The sequence below is a fragment of the Canis lupus genome, chromosome X (genome assembly GCF_048164855.1).
Source record: "Canis lupus baileyi chromosome X, mCanLup2.hap1, whole genome shotgun sequence".
In the NCBI taxonomy this organism is placed as follows: Eukaryota; Metazoa; Chordata; class Mammalia; order Carnivora; family Canidae; genus Canis; species Canis lupus.
The window spans coordinates 55,775,570-55,789,676 of NC_132876.1; the positions used below are offsets into that span (position 1 = coordinate 55,775,570).

The 14,107-nt window shown below is 38.0% G+C and overlaps 1 long non-coding RNA gene across 2 annotated transcripts in view; it reads left to right on the forward strand.

Moving 5' to 3' along the window:
- LOC140628640 (uncharacterized) overlaps window positions 1-14,107 on the forward strand; it is a 146,976-nt gene that overhangs the window by 56,995 nt on the left and 75,874 nt on the right. The window contains exon 3 of one of the 2 annotated variants that reach the window (XR_012026673.1): window positions 8,729-13,509. The exons of the other annotated variant lie outside the window; for it this stretch is intronic. This is a non-coding gene — a long non-coding RNA (uncharacterized lncRNA). The remainder of the gene's footprint in view (window positions 1-8,728; window positions 13,510-14,107) is intronic. 2 annotated transcript variants of the gene reach the window in all.

The following is a 14,107-nucleotide window of genomic DNA, read 5'->3' on the forward strand; positions in this document are numbered from 1 at the left end:
ACACTCAATTTTAAAACTTTATTTCTTTATTACTGAAAAATGAATAAAAGAGAATATGAATTGTATAAAAGAAATATGGTTCATATATAATGTAGAAATCCAGCTTCCTCATATTCTCTATTATAGGCTGGTGGGATTTTAGAAGATGAGAATGTGAAATAAATAACTTAATCAATTAATTACCAAACCAATAGTTTTTATTTAAAATTATGAATAATATGTTACCAAGTTTAAATAACTGTGAAAGAAAACTACCTGTATTGAAAGGTTTATGTAAAAAGTTTGTTTTCTCTATATATTTCTTATATATTTATGTCACAATAAAATTGATATGTTTAAATAAAATGCATGTAACATTCTCAAAGATACCATCAAGCATAAAGAATAATAAAAAAAAAGAATAATAAATTTTAACTATTAGGGAGAAGGAAACATAACCATTATAAACATAAACCATTATAAAAATAATCACAATAATTTTAGTTATAAATTCTTTCAAGAAAATACATAAAATGAGGCAAGGGATAATGTTAAATAAATAAGGTGAATATAGAGCAAAGACCATAATCATATGAGATATTGAATCATGCCAATACCTGAAGGATATTGTTCTTGTGCACAGGAAATTTTGATATAGTTGACTTGATAACATATGGCAAGTCAGATAACAGTGCAAACCATTAATTCATAAGACTGCCAATACCTGGTCAATTATACATTTCAGTTTTTATAGCAATCATCTGGAAAAGAAGAATTCCCTGAAATAAGAAAAATATCATTATGGGCAGTCTAGTTTTTAAAATTCTGGTCCAAACTTCAAAACATAATAGACTCTGCTTGAAGTAGTTACCTCAGAAATATGTAATCCACACCCAACATTGACACTTATTCATTGTTTTATTTCTGTTAATACTTTTAGTATTTATCTAGGTCCTCTATCGTCAAGAGCCCTGATCTTAGTGTCTCGGTTTCAAAATTTTCAGCATCAATTTTTAGCTGAAGTCCTATTAATTTAAAACTCTTTCATTCTTTTTTTTAAGATTTTATTTATTTACTCATGAGAGACAGAGACACAGGCAGAGGGAGAAACAGGCTCCATGCAGGGAGCCCGACATGGGACTCGATCCTGGGTCTCCAGGATCACGCCCTGGGCCGAAGGCAGCACCAAACCGCTGAGCCACCCGGGCTGCCCTCTTTTATTCTTTTTAATGCTAATTCTAATAATAATAGCAGCTATAGACATTTACTAGATGGTTATTATATATTAAGGTCTGTACTATGCACATTTACCTATGTTATTTCATTTAATCCTCACAAATTTAATGTGAAGGCAGGTATTATTACCATCCCAATTTTGTAGTTGATGAAGCTGAGAGTCTGAGAGATTAGATCATTTACCAAAAGCCAAACAGCTAGTAAGTGAAAGTGTCCAAATCTCCCTGACTCCAAATGCATGTTCCTTCTATATCACTCATTTGTCTTTTGTCAGCTCAGGTAAACTCCAAAATTGTACCACCTCATTAACAAATAGATATGCTCAATACTCATGGATTTATCTGAGAAACATACAAGATACATATTCTTTAAGGGTGGGTATGATTTGGAGAAAGAGGAACGTGAAGATGCTGAATAATGAAGGGTGAGGGAAAGTAAAAGCAGAGGATAAATTGGGACAAATTATGGAGGAACTGGAATAAGGGACTAGAGAGCTTACATGTTTTCTAAAAGACAACAGGAAGTAACAGATGGGTTTAAATGCAAGTGGCAAATGAAATTTTATTTATGTTGGTATTCTATAGAAAATAGGGTAGAAGGAAGTTAGGATAAGGAAAAAATAGTTGGGCTGTTAAGAAAATGTAATAAAGAAAGATCTGATCTAAAGCAATACTTGTGGAATAACAATGAAAAAAAAACACAAAAGATACTTTGAGAAAAGAATTAGGAGAGCTTGAAGAGTGGGTAATATTTTTATAATTCTCTTTAAAAAAATTTTTTATGGGAGTTCAATTTGCTAACATAGAGCATAACACCCAGTGCTCATCCCGCCAAGTGCCCCCCTCAGTGCCCATCACCCAGTTACACCCCCCGCCCACTTCCCCTTCCACTGCCCCTTGTTTATTTCCGAGAGTTAGGTATCTTTCATGTTTTGTCACCCTCACTGATATTTCCCACTCATTTTCTCTCCTTTCCCTTTATTACCTTTCACTAATTTTTATATTCCCCAAATGAATGAGGCCATATAATGTTTGTCCTTCTCCTATTGACTTATTCCACTCAGCATAATACCCTCCAGGTCCCTCCACATTGAAGCAAATGGTGGGTATTTGTCGTTTCTAATGGCTATATATATATATATATATATATATATATATATATATATAAACCAGGATCCCAGAGAGGCACTGAGAGCCCAAGAATCAGCTGGGGAGATCCTGGGGTGGGAGTGGAGCTGGAGGAAGCTTCTAGGATAAATGGGGGTGAGCAGGATCTTGAAGGGAGGAAAGTAGGCAAAACTGCTGTGTGTTGATCTCTCCATTGCCCTTTGCAGACCTCCAAGAAACTGACAATGTGAAGTGCCCCCTCCTCTTCAACCCCCTTCCCCATCTCCCAGCCCCATCCTCATTCCCATCCCCAACCCCTACCCACTTGGAGGTGGAGGGGTAAGCTCACCTGGGCCCCTTAGCCAATTAACACTCTTTGCATCTGAAAAGCTCAAATCAGCTCCTCAGAGGTGTTAGAGATCAGAGTAATTAAGGTCTCTTTCTCATGCAAATCTAAACCAGAAATTGAATGTTTGTCTCCTTGGAAAATTAGGGCCCTAAGTTGTATAAGGTGGTCAAGAAATTCAGCACTGGGAGGTGATGGTTCCAAGAACTAGAAGCCAATTTGTTGGGACCCTCTCCAGAAATATTTGATTCAATTAAATAAAAATGTACTCACACACACAAAAAAATTATTAACATCAAAAAGAATAAAATGCTTAGCAATAAATATAACAAAATAAATGTAAAACTCATACTCTAAAACTGTAAAACATTGTTGAAAGATATTAAAGGAGATCTAAATAAATGGAAAACATCTTATGTTCATTGATCAGAACACTCAACATTATTAAGGGGGCAATACTCACCAAAATAACTTACATATTCAAAGCAATCTATATCCCAGCTGGCTTTTTTTTTTTAATTTTTGATAGTCACAGAGAGAGAGAGAGAGGCAGAGACACAGGCAGAGGGAGAAGCAGGCTCCATGCGCCAGGAGCCCGACGTGGGATTCAATCCTGGGTCTCCAGGATCGCGCCCTGGGCCAAAGGCAGGCGCCAAACCGCTGCGCCACCCAAGGATCCCCCAGCTGGCTTTTTTTGTAGAAACTGACAACCTGCTTCTAAAATTCACATGTAGTTGCAAGGGACTTGGAATGGCCAAACCAATCGTGAAGAAGAAAAACAAAGTAGGAGGACTCACTCATCTTATTTCTAAACATGCCATAAGTCAATGGTAATCAAGAGAGTGTCACAATGGCATAAAGAAAAACATGGAGATTAATGGAATAAGATTTAGCATCCAAGAATAAACCCATACATCTGTGATTTTTAATGAGGGTCAAGATCACTCAATAGGTAAAGAATAACCTTTTCAACTAACAGCGGTGGTAAGACTGAATAGCCACATGCAGAAGAATAAAACTAGACCCTTACCTTACACCACACACACAGAAAATAAACTCAAAATTTATCAAGCCACAAATGGAAGAGAAAACATAAAATTCTTAGCAGAAAACACAGGGGGTAGGGATCCCTGGGTGGCGCAGCGGTTTGGCGCCTGCCTTTGGCCCAGGGCGCGATCCTGGAGACCTGGGATCGAATCCCACGTCCGGCTCCCGGTGCATGGAGCCTGCTTCTCCCTCTGCCTGTGTCTCTGCCTCTCTCTCTCTCACTGTGTGCCTATCATAAAAAAAAAAAGAAAAGAAAACACAGGGGGTAAATTTATGTTGTTTTTGTTTGGTAGAGTGTTCTAAAGATATCTGTTAAGGCTCATTGATTTTTAGTGTTGTCCAAGTCTTATATATCCTTGTTGATATTCTGTCTAGTTCTATCCATTATTGAAGATGAAATAGAGATGACTTCAACTCTTATTAAATTGCCAATTTCTACCTTCATTTTTGTCATTTTGTTTACGCACTTTGGAGCTCTGCTACTAGGTATGCATGTTTATAGTTGTTACATCATCTTGATGTGTTGACTCTTTTGTCATTATAAATGTTCCTCTATACCTTTAGTAACATTTTGTGCTTTAAGTTCTATTTTGTCTCATATCAGTACTACCATTACAGCTTTCTTGTGTTAGCAATTTGCATGATAGCTTTTTTCATCTTTTTACTTTCAGTTAATTTTATCATTGAATATGAAATGTGTCTCCTATATGGCTAGTACATATTTTTATTTATTTTAGAGTCTCTTCTTTTGTTGAATTGTTTATCATATTCAGATGTAATGTTATTATTGATACAGTTGGATTTACAACTGTTATTTTACTTATTGTTTACTATGTGATTCATGGTTCTTTTTGCTCCCCTATTTCTCCTTTCTTGAATTCCTTTTCACTGATTGATTATTTACTGAATTTTCTACTCCAGGATTCACATTTTTGTTGTTGGGGTTTTTTTGGTAATCTCTTTTTAATTTTAAATTTTTATTGTTTAAAGTTTTTATTTAAATTCCAATTAGTCAACATAAAATGTAATATTGATGTCAGGTATAGAAATGTAGTCATTCAACACTTCCACACACCTAGTGTTCATCACAAGTTCACTCCCTAGTCCCCACAACTTATTTAATCCATCCCCCAACTACCTTTTCTGTGATAGCCATCAGTTTGTTCTCTAAAGTTAAGAGTCTGTTTATTGGTTTGACTCTCCATCTCTTTTTTCCCCCCTAGGTTCCTTTGTTTTCTTCTTATATACATGAGTGGAATCATATGGTTTGTCTTTTTCTGACTTACTTACCATAATACTCTCTAGCTCCATCTATGCCATTGCAAATGGCAATATTTCATTCTTTCTTATGGTTGAGTAATATTTATTATGGACACTAAAATATTCCATAGTTTTGGTATTGTAGATAATGCTTTTATAAACATCAAAATGCATGTATCCCTTTCAATTAATATTTTTGTATTCTTTGGGTAAATACCAAGTAGTGCAATTGGTGGATCATAAGATACTTCTCTTTTTAACTTTTTGAGGAACCTCCATGGTATTTTCCAGTCATTGCACCAGTTTACATTTCCACCAATAGAGCAAGACAGCTTTTCCTCTATAGTCAGGAACAAGACAGGGATGTCCACTCTCACCACTGTCTTCTAAAATGGTATTCAAAGTCTTAGCCACAGAGATCAGAAAACAAAAATAATTAAAAGGCATCCAAATTTGCAAGGAAGAAGTCAAACTTTCACTATTTGCAGATGACAGAATAATCTATACAGAAAAACCAAAAACAAAAAATTGCTAGAACTGATATATGAATTCAGTAAAGTCACAGGATACAAAATCAACCTACAGAAATCTGTTGCATTTCTATACACCAAAAAAGCAGCAGAAAGGGAAATTGAAGAATCCGTCCCATTTACAATTGCACCAAAAATCATAAGATACCTAGGAATAAACCTAACAACAAGATGAAAAACTTGTACTCTGAAAACTATAAAGAACATTTACAAAATGAATTGAAGATAAAAACAAAGAAATGGAAAGACATTCCATGGCATGGATCATAAAAACAAATATTGTTAAAATGTCTCTACTTCCCAAAGGAAGTTAATGAAATCCCTATATACCACCAGCATTTTTCACAGAACTAGAACATATAATCCCAAAATTTGTATGAAACCACAAAAGAACCCTAATAGCCAAAGCAACCTTGAAATACAGAAACAAAGCTGAAGGCATCACAATTCTGGACTTCAAGTCATATTGCAAAGCTATAGTGATCAAGACAGTATGGTTCTGACACAAAAATAGACACATAGGAAAATAGAACAGATTAGAATGTGCAGAAATAAACCCACAATATGATCAATTTCCACAAAGCAAGAAATAATATCCAGTAGAAAAAAGGATGGTCTCTTCAACAAATGGTGTTGGGAAAACTGGACAACATGGGAAAGAATGAAAAAGTGGAACACTTTCTTACAACATAGACAAAAATAAATTCAAAATGGATTAAATATCTAAATATGAGACAGGAAACAAAAAAATCCTAGAGGAAAACACAGACAGTAACCTCTTTGACATTGGCCATAGCAACGTCTTCCTAGATATGTCTCCTGAAGAAAGGAAACAAAAACAAAAATAAACTATTGGGACTTGATCCCAAACAAAAAGTATAGGAAACAATAAAACTAAAAGGTAACACACAGAATGAGAGAAGATGCAAATATCATATATCTGATAAAGGGTTGGTATAAAAAATATATAAAGATCTTATAAAACTCAACACCTCAAAACCAAATAATACAATTTAAAAATGAGCAGAAGACATGAATATATATTTTTCCAAATTTATATCTCTTTACTGATATTCTCTATTTGATGCAATATTATCATCATATCTTCCTTTATTTCTTTGGTTCTGTGAACATATCTGTAACGGCTACTTTGAAATCTGCTTCTGTTAAATCTGACAGCTGGTCACTCACAGGCAGATTCTGTTGCCTGCTTCTTTTCTAGGGTATGGGTAGACACTCTTAGTTCTTTGCCTAATCCAGGGTGTGTGTGCATTCAGAATATAGACATTATATATGATATATTGTAGCAACTATGGGTACTGGTATCACCCTCTACCTCTGAGCTTACTATTTTTATTTGTTTGTTTAATGACTATCTGGAATATTTTGGATTGTTTTAGTGAAGGTTCTCCCTCACCCTCTGCCCCTACCTACACACACACACAAACGCACAGTGTTAATTCCCTTATGGTGCTTCTCAGGAAAGTACATTTCTGGGTATTCTCACAGTTACACTGTGATGACGGTGACATGTGATAGGGCTCTCTTATAAGATTCCTCACCACACATTGCTTGTTATACTGCATTAATTTCTGACTGCTCTACTCTCTGCAATAGGTTCCTGAGGGAAAAATAAATCTACAAACCAACCTAATCAAAAAGTGGCTTCTAGGATAGATTACATTTTGAGGTCTATGTCTGCTATTTGTCCTCAGCACAAGAGTGCTCCTCTCAGTCATTTATTCCCTTGTTCTCTATAGGTCTACATTCTAGTCTTTATCTTTATTAACTATATGAATCTCCCCCCAGTGCCTTTCCCTAAAACCTCTACCGTTCTTGAGAATACCTTTAAGCATAAACATCTCCCAGTTCTGTTGCAAAGGAGACTACTTTTTTTAGAAAACAGGTTAGAGGGAGGGGCCAGATGGCAGAAGAGTAGGGTCCCCAAGTCACCTGTCCCCACCAAATTACCTAGATAACTTTCAAATCATCCTGAAACCCTAGGAATTCGGCATGAGATGTAAAGAGAGAACAGCTGGAATGCTACAGTGAAAAGAGTTTGTGCTTCTATCAAGGTAGGAAGAAGGAAAAAAATAAATAAATAAAAAGCATCCAAGGGGGAGGGACCATGCGAGGAGCCGGGCTCAGACGACACAGGCGAGAGCCCCCAGGACAGGAAAGCCCCGTCCGTGAGAAGCAGGAGCTGCACCAACCTTCCCGGATGGAAAGGCGCTCACAGGGAGTTAGAGCAGGATTTCAGGAGGGCGGGAATGCCCTCAGGCTCCCTGGGACACTAACAGAGGTCCTGCGCCCCGGGGGAGAGTGTGCGACACCCCACAGCCAAGCTCCCTAAAGGTCTGCAGTGCACGCCTGGCTGGGCCCAGGAGGTGCTCGAGGGGGATCGGATAGAGGCTCCATGCAGAGGGGGCTGCAGGGCCTGGGAGCAGGATTCCATCTGCGCAGGCCTGGAGCCCAGGGCACTGGGGTACACAGCCCTGGATCCGGGACACCCGCACCCCGACATGGGGAAGCAGGAGGACACAGGACAGCCAGGACGCTCCTGCTGCTGGGCAGCCCGAGCTGTGCAGAGCCCACGCCCCCAAGCATGCAGGCCCCTGCAGACTGGGAGCTGCAGTACTTACTGTGGGAGCTGACTCTAGGGCTGGAGAGCTGACCACTGCCACTGTTGTTGTTCCTGCTGGGGCCTCACAGGATAAACAGGATAAAATACTCCCACTGAGCAGTGCACCAGGCAGGGGGGGCTGAGCAGCTCTCCCAGGTGCTCACACCTGAGAATCAGCACAGCAGGCCCTTCCCCTAGAAGACCAGCTAGATGAACAAGGGAAAAGCAAGTTATTGACCAAGCAGCACTGGAAGGTTCCAGGGGAGGTCGAGGGATTTACAGTATATAGAATCAGATGATACTCTCTCGGGATCCCTGGGTGGCGCAGCTGTTTTGCGCCTGCCTTTGGCCCAGGGTGCGAACCTAGATACTCGGGATCAAATCCCACATCGGGCTCCCGGTGCATGGAGCCTGCTTCTCCCTCTGACTGTGTCTCTGCCTCTCTCTCTCTCTCTGTGTGTGACAATCATAAATAAATTTTAAAAAATTTTAAAAAAAGAAGATACTCCCTCTTGTTTTTTGTTTTCTGTTTGCTCCCCCCACTTTTTTCTTCATTTTTTTTATTTCTTTTTTCTCTTCTGTATTTTTCTCCTTTTCCCAGGACAACTTGTTTTTGGCCACTCTGCACTGAGCAAAATGACTAGAAGGAAAAACTCACCTCAAAAGAAAGAATCAGAAACAGTCCTCTCTCCCACAGAGTTACAAAATTTGGATTACAATTCAATGTCAGAAAGCCAAATCAGAAGCACAATTATAAAGCTACTGGTGGCTGTAGAAAAAAAGCATAAAGGATTCAAGAGACATCATGACTACAGAATTTAGATCTAATCAGGCAGAAATTAAAAATCAATTAAATGAGATGCAATCCAAACTAGAGGTCCTAACGACAGGGTTAATGAGGTAGAAGAACAAGTGAGTGACATAGAAGACAAGTTGATGGCAAGGAGGGAAACAGAGGAAAAAAGAGAAAAACAATTAAAAGATAATGAGGATAGATTAAGGGAATTAAATGACAGCCTCAAAAGGAAAAATCTATGTTTATTTGGGGTCCACGAGGGGGCCAAAAGGGACAGATGTCGAGAATATGTATTTGAACAAATTATAGTTGAGATCTTCCCTAATTTGGTGAGGGAAACAGGCATCCATATCCAGGAAATAGAGAGATCCCCCCCCACCGCTAAAATCAGTAAAAACCACTCAACACCTTGACATTTAAGAGTGAAACTTGCAAATTCCAAAGATAAAGAGAAGATCCTTAAAGCAGCAAGACACAAGAAATCTCTAACTTTTACGGGTGGAAATATTAGATCAACAGCAGACCTCTCCACAGAGACCTGGCAGGCCAGAAAGGGCTGGCAGGATATATTCAGGGTCCTAAATGAGAAGAACCTGAAGCCAAGAATACTTTATCCAGAAAGGCTCTCATTCACATAAAAGGAGAGATAAATAGCTTCCAAGATAGGCAGAAACTGAAAGAATATGTGACCACCAACCCGGCTTTCCAAAAAATACTAAGGGGGACTCTGTAATACAAAGAGGAAGATCAAGGAAACAATCCACAAAAAAAGGAAATGAATAGGTATCATGATGACACTAAATTCATATCTGTCAATTGTAACTGTGAACGTGAATGGGGTTAATGACCCCATCAAAAGGCGCAGGGTTTCAGACTAGATAAAAAAGCAAGATCCATCTATTTGCTGTCTACAGGAGACTCATTTTAGACATAAGGACACCTCCAGCCCGAAAATAAAAGGTTGGATAACCCTGTACCATTCAAATGGTCCTCAAAAGAAAGCAGGGATAGCCATCCTTATATCAGATGAACTAAAGTTTATCCCGAAGACTGTAGTAAGAGATGAAGAGGGACACTATATCATACTTAAAGAATCTATCCAATAAGAGGACCTAACAATCATCAATATTTATGCCCTGAATGTGGGACCTGCCAAGTATATCAATCAATTAATAACCAAAATTAAGACATACTTAGATAAAAAAACACTTATACTTGGTGAATTGAATGTAGCACTTTCTACAATCGACAGGTTTTCTAAGCACAACATTTCCAAAGAAACAAGAGCTTTAAATGATACACTGGACCAGATGGATTTCACAGATATTTACAGAACTTTACATCCAAACGCAACTGAATACACATTATTATCAAGTACACATGGAACTTTCTCCAGAATAGACCACATACTGGGTCACAAATCAGGTCTGAATGAATACCAAAACATTGGGATCGTCCCCTGCATATTTTCAGACCATAGTGCTTTGAAATTAGAACTAAATCACAAGAAGAAAAAATAAATAAATAAATAAATATAAATAAATCACAAGAAGAAGTTTGTAAGGATTTCAAACACATGGAGGTTAAGGACCATCCTGCTAAAAGATGAAAGGGTCAGCCAGGAAATTAGAGAAGAATTAGAAACATTCATGGAAACTAATGAGAATGAAGATAGACCCCTTCAAAACCTTTGGGATACAGCAAAAGCAGTCCTGGGGGGGGGGAATACATCGCATTACAAGCATCCATCCAAAAACTGAAATGAACTCTAATACAAAAGCTAACCTTGCACCTAAAGGAGCTGGAGAAAAAACAACAAATAGATCCTACACGCAGCAGAAGAGAGTTAATAAAGATTCGAGCAGAAATCCATGAAATAGAGACCAGAAGAACTGTAGAACAGATTAACAAAACCAGGAGTTGGTTCTTTGAAAGAATTAATAAGATAGATAACCCATTAGCTTGCCTTATGAAAAAGAAGAGAAAAGACTCAAACGAATAAAATCATGAATGAGAAAGGAGAAAACATCACCAACATCAAGGAAATACAAAGGATTTTAAAAACATATTATGAGCAGCCATATGCCAATAAATTAGGCAATCTAGAAGAAATGGATGCATTTCTGGAAAGCCACAAACCACCAAAACTGGAACTGGAAGAAATATAAAACCTGAACAGGCCAATAATCAGGGAGGAAATTGAAGTAGTCATCAAAAACCTCCCAAGACACAAGAGTCCAGGGCCAGATGGCTTCCCTGGGGAATTCTATCAAACGTTTAAAGAAGAAACCATGCCTATTCTACTAAAGCTGTTTGGAAACATAGAAAGAGATGGAGTACTTCCAAACTCGTTCTATGAGGCCCGCATCACCTTAATTCCAATACCAGACAAAGACCCCACCAAAAAGGAGAAATATAGACCAATATCCCTGATGAACATGGATGCAAAAATTCTCAACAAGATACTAGCCAATAGCATCCAACAATACATTAAGATTATTCACCATGACAAAGTGGGATTTATCCCTGGGATGCAAGGCTGGCTCAACACTCATAAAACAATATGATTGATCATATCATCAAGAGAAAAAACAAGAACCATAAGATCATCTCATTAGATGCAAAGAAAGCATTTGACAAAATACAGCATCCATTCCTGATCAAAACTCTTCAGAGTGTACGGATAGAGGGAACATTCCTAAGCATCTTAAAAGCAATCTATGAAAAGCCCACAGCAAATATCATTCTCATTGGGGAAACACTGAGAGCCTTTCCCCTAAGATCAGGAACAAGATAGGGATGTCCACTCTCATCACTGCTATTTCACATACTACTAGAAATCCTAGTCTCAGCAATCAGACAACAAAAAGAAATAAAAGGCATTCAAATTGGCAAAAAATAAGTCAAACTCCCCCTCTTTGCAGATGACATGATACTATACATAGAAAACCCAAAGACTCCACCCCTAGATTCCTAGAACTCATATAGCAATTTGGCAGTGTGGCAGGATGCAAAATCAATGCCCAGAAGTCAGTGGCATTTCTATACACTAACAATGAGACTGAAGAAAAAGAAATTAAGGAGTCCATCCCATTTCCAATTGCACCCAAAAGCATAACATACCTAGGAATAAACCTAACTAAAGAGGTAAAGGATCTATACCCTAAAAACTATAGAACACTTCTGAATGAAATTGAGGAAGACACAAAGAGATGGAAAAATATTCCATGCTCATGGATTGGCAGAATTAATATTGTGAAGATGTCAATGTTACCCAGGGCAATTTGCACGTTTAATGCAATCCCTATCAAAATACCATGGACTTTCTTCAGAGAGTTGGAACAAATTATTTTAAGATTTGTGTGGAATCAGAAAAGACCCCGAATAGCCAGGGGAATTTTATAAAAGAAAACCATATCTCGGGGCATCACAATGCCTGATTTCAGGTTGTACTACAAAGCTGTGGTCATCAAGACAGTGTGGTACTGGCACAAAAACAGACACATAGATCAATAGAACAGAATAGATAACCCAGAAGTGGACCCTGAACTTTATGGTCAACTAATATTTCATAAAGGGGGAAAGACTATCCACTGGAAGAAAGACAGCCTCTTCAATAAATGGTGCTGGGAAAATTGGACATCCACATGCAGAAGAATGAAACTAGACCACTCTCTTTCACCATACACAAAGATAAACTCAAAATGGATGAAAGATCTAAATGTGAGACAAGATTCCATCAAAATCCTAGAGGAGAACACAGGCAACACCCTTTTTGAACTCAGCCACAGTAACTTCTTGCAAGATACATCCACGAAGGCAAAATAAACAAAAGCAAAAATGAACTATTGGGACTTCACCAAGATAAGAAGCTTTTGCACAGCAAAGGATACAGTCAACAAAACTCAAAGACAACCTACAGAATGGGAGAAGATATTTGCACATGACCTATCAAATAAAGGGCTAGTTTCCAAGATTTATAAAGAACTTCTTAAACTCAACACCAAAGAAATAAACAATCCAATCATGAAATGGGCAAAAGACATGAAGAGAAATCTCACAGAGGAAGACATAGACATGGCCAACATGCACATGAGAAAATGCTCTGCATCACTTGCCATCAGGGAAATACAAATCAAAACCACAATGAGATACCACCTCACACCAGTGAGAATGGGGAACATTAACAAGGCAGGAAACCACAAATGTTGGAGAGGATGCAGAGAAAAGGGAACCCTCTTACAGTGTTGGTGGGAATGTGAACTGGTGCAGCCACTCTGGAGAACTGTGTGGAGGTTCCTCAAAGAGTTAAAAATAGATCTACCCTACGACCCAGCAATGTACTGTTGGGGATTTACCCCAATGATTCAGATGTAATGAAACGCCGGGACACCTGCACCCTGATGTTTCTAGCAGCAATGTCCATAATAGCCAAACTGGGGAAGGAGCCTCGGTGTCCATCGAAAGATGAATGGATAAAGATGTGGTTTATGTATACAATGGAATATTACTCAGCCATTAGAAACGACAGATACCCACCATTTGCTTCGACGTGGATGGAACTGGAGGGTATTACGCTGAGTGAAGTAAGTCAATCGGAGTAGGACAAACATTGTCTTTTCTCATTCATTTGGGGAATATAAATAATAGTGAAAGGGAATATAAGGGAAGGGAGAAGAAATGTGTGGTAAATATCAGAAAGGGGACAGAACATAAAGACTCCTAATTCTGGGAAACGAACTAGGGGTGATGGAAGGGGAGGAGGGCAGGGGTTGGGGGTGAATGGGTGACAGGCACTGAGGGGGGCACTTGACGGGATGAGCACTGGGTGTTATTCTGTATGTTGGTAAATTGAACACCAATAAAAAATAAATTTATTATTAAAAAAAGAAAAAGAAAATAATTGCTACCCCTAAAAAAAAGAAAAAAAAATGCAAGCTTGATAAACAATGTAAAAACAATCAATTGTTCTAAAAAATGATTTTTACATGAATTTAATTATTAGAATAATTTACATGATTTTAATTATTAGGATTATTTAATTATTAGAAGAGTTGGAGACTTTCAGGTATCACAATATTTCTGTTCAAGTAGTTCATTTCTTTATAGGAATGTTTCTTCATAATATAGGCAGCATTACAGTAGAAAAATAAGAATTTTTATCACATAGAAAAAATCACAAAC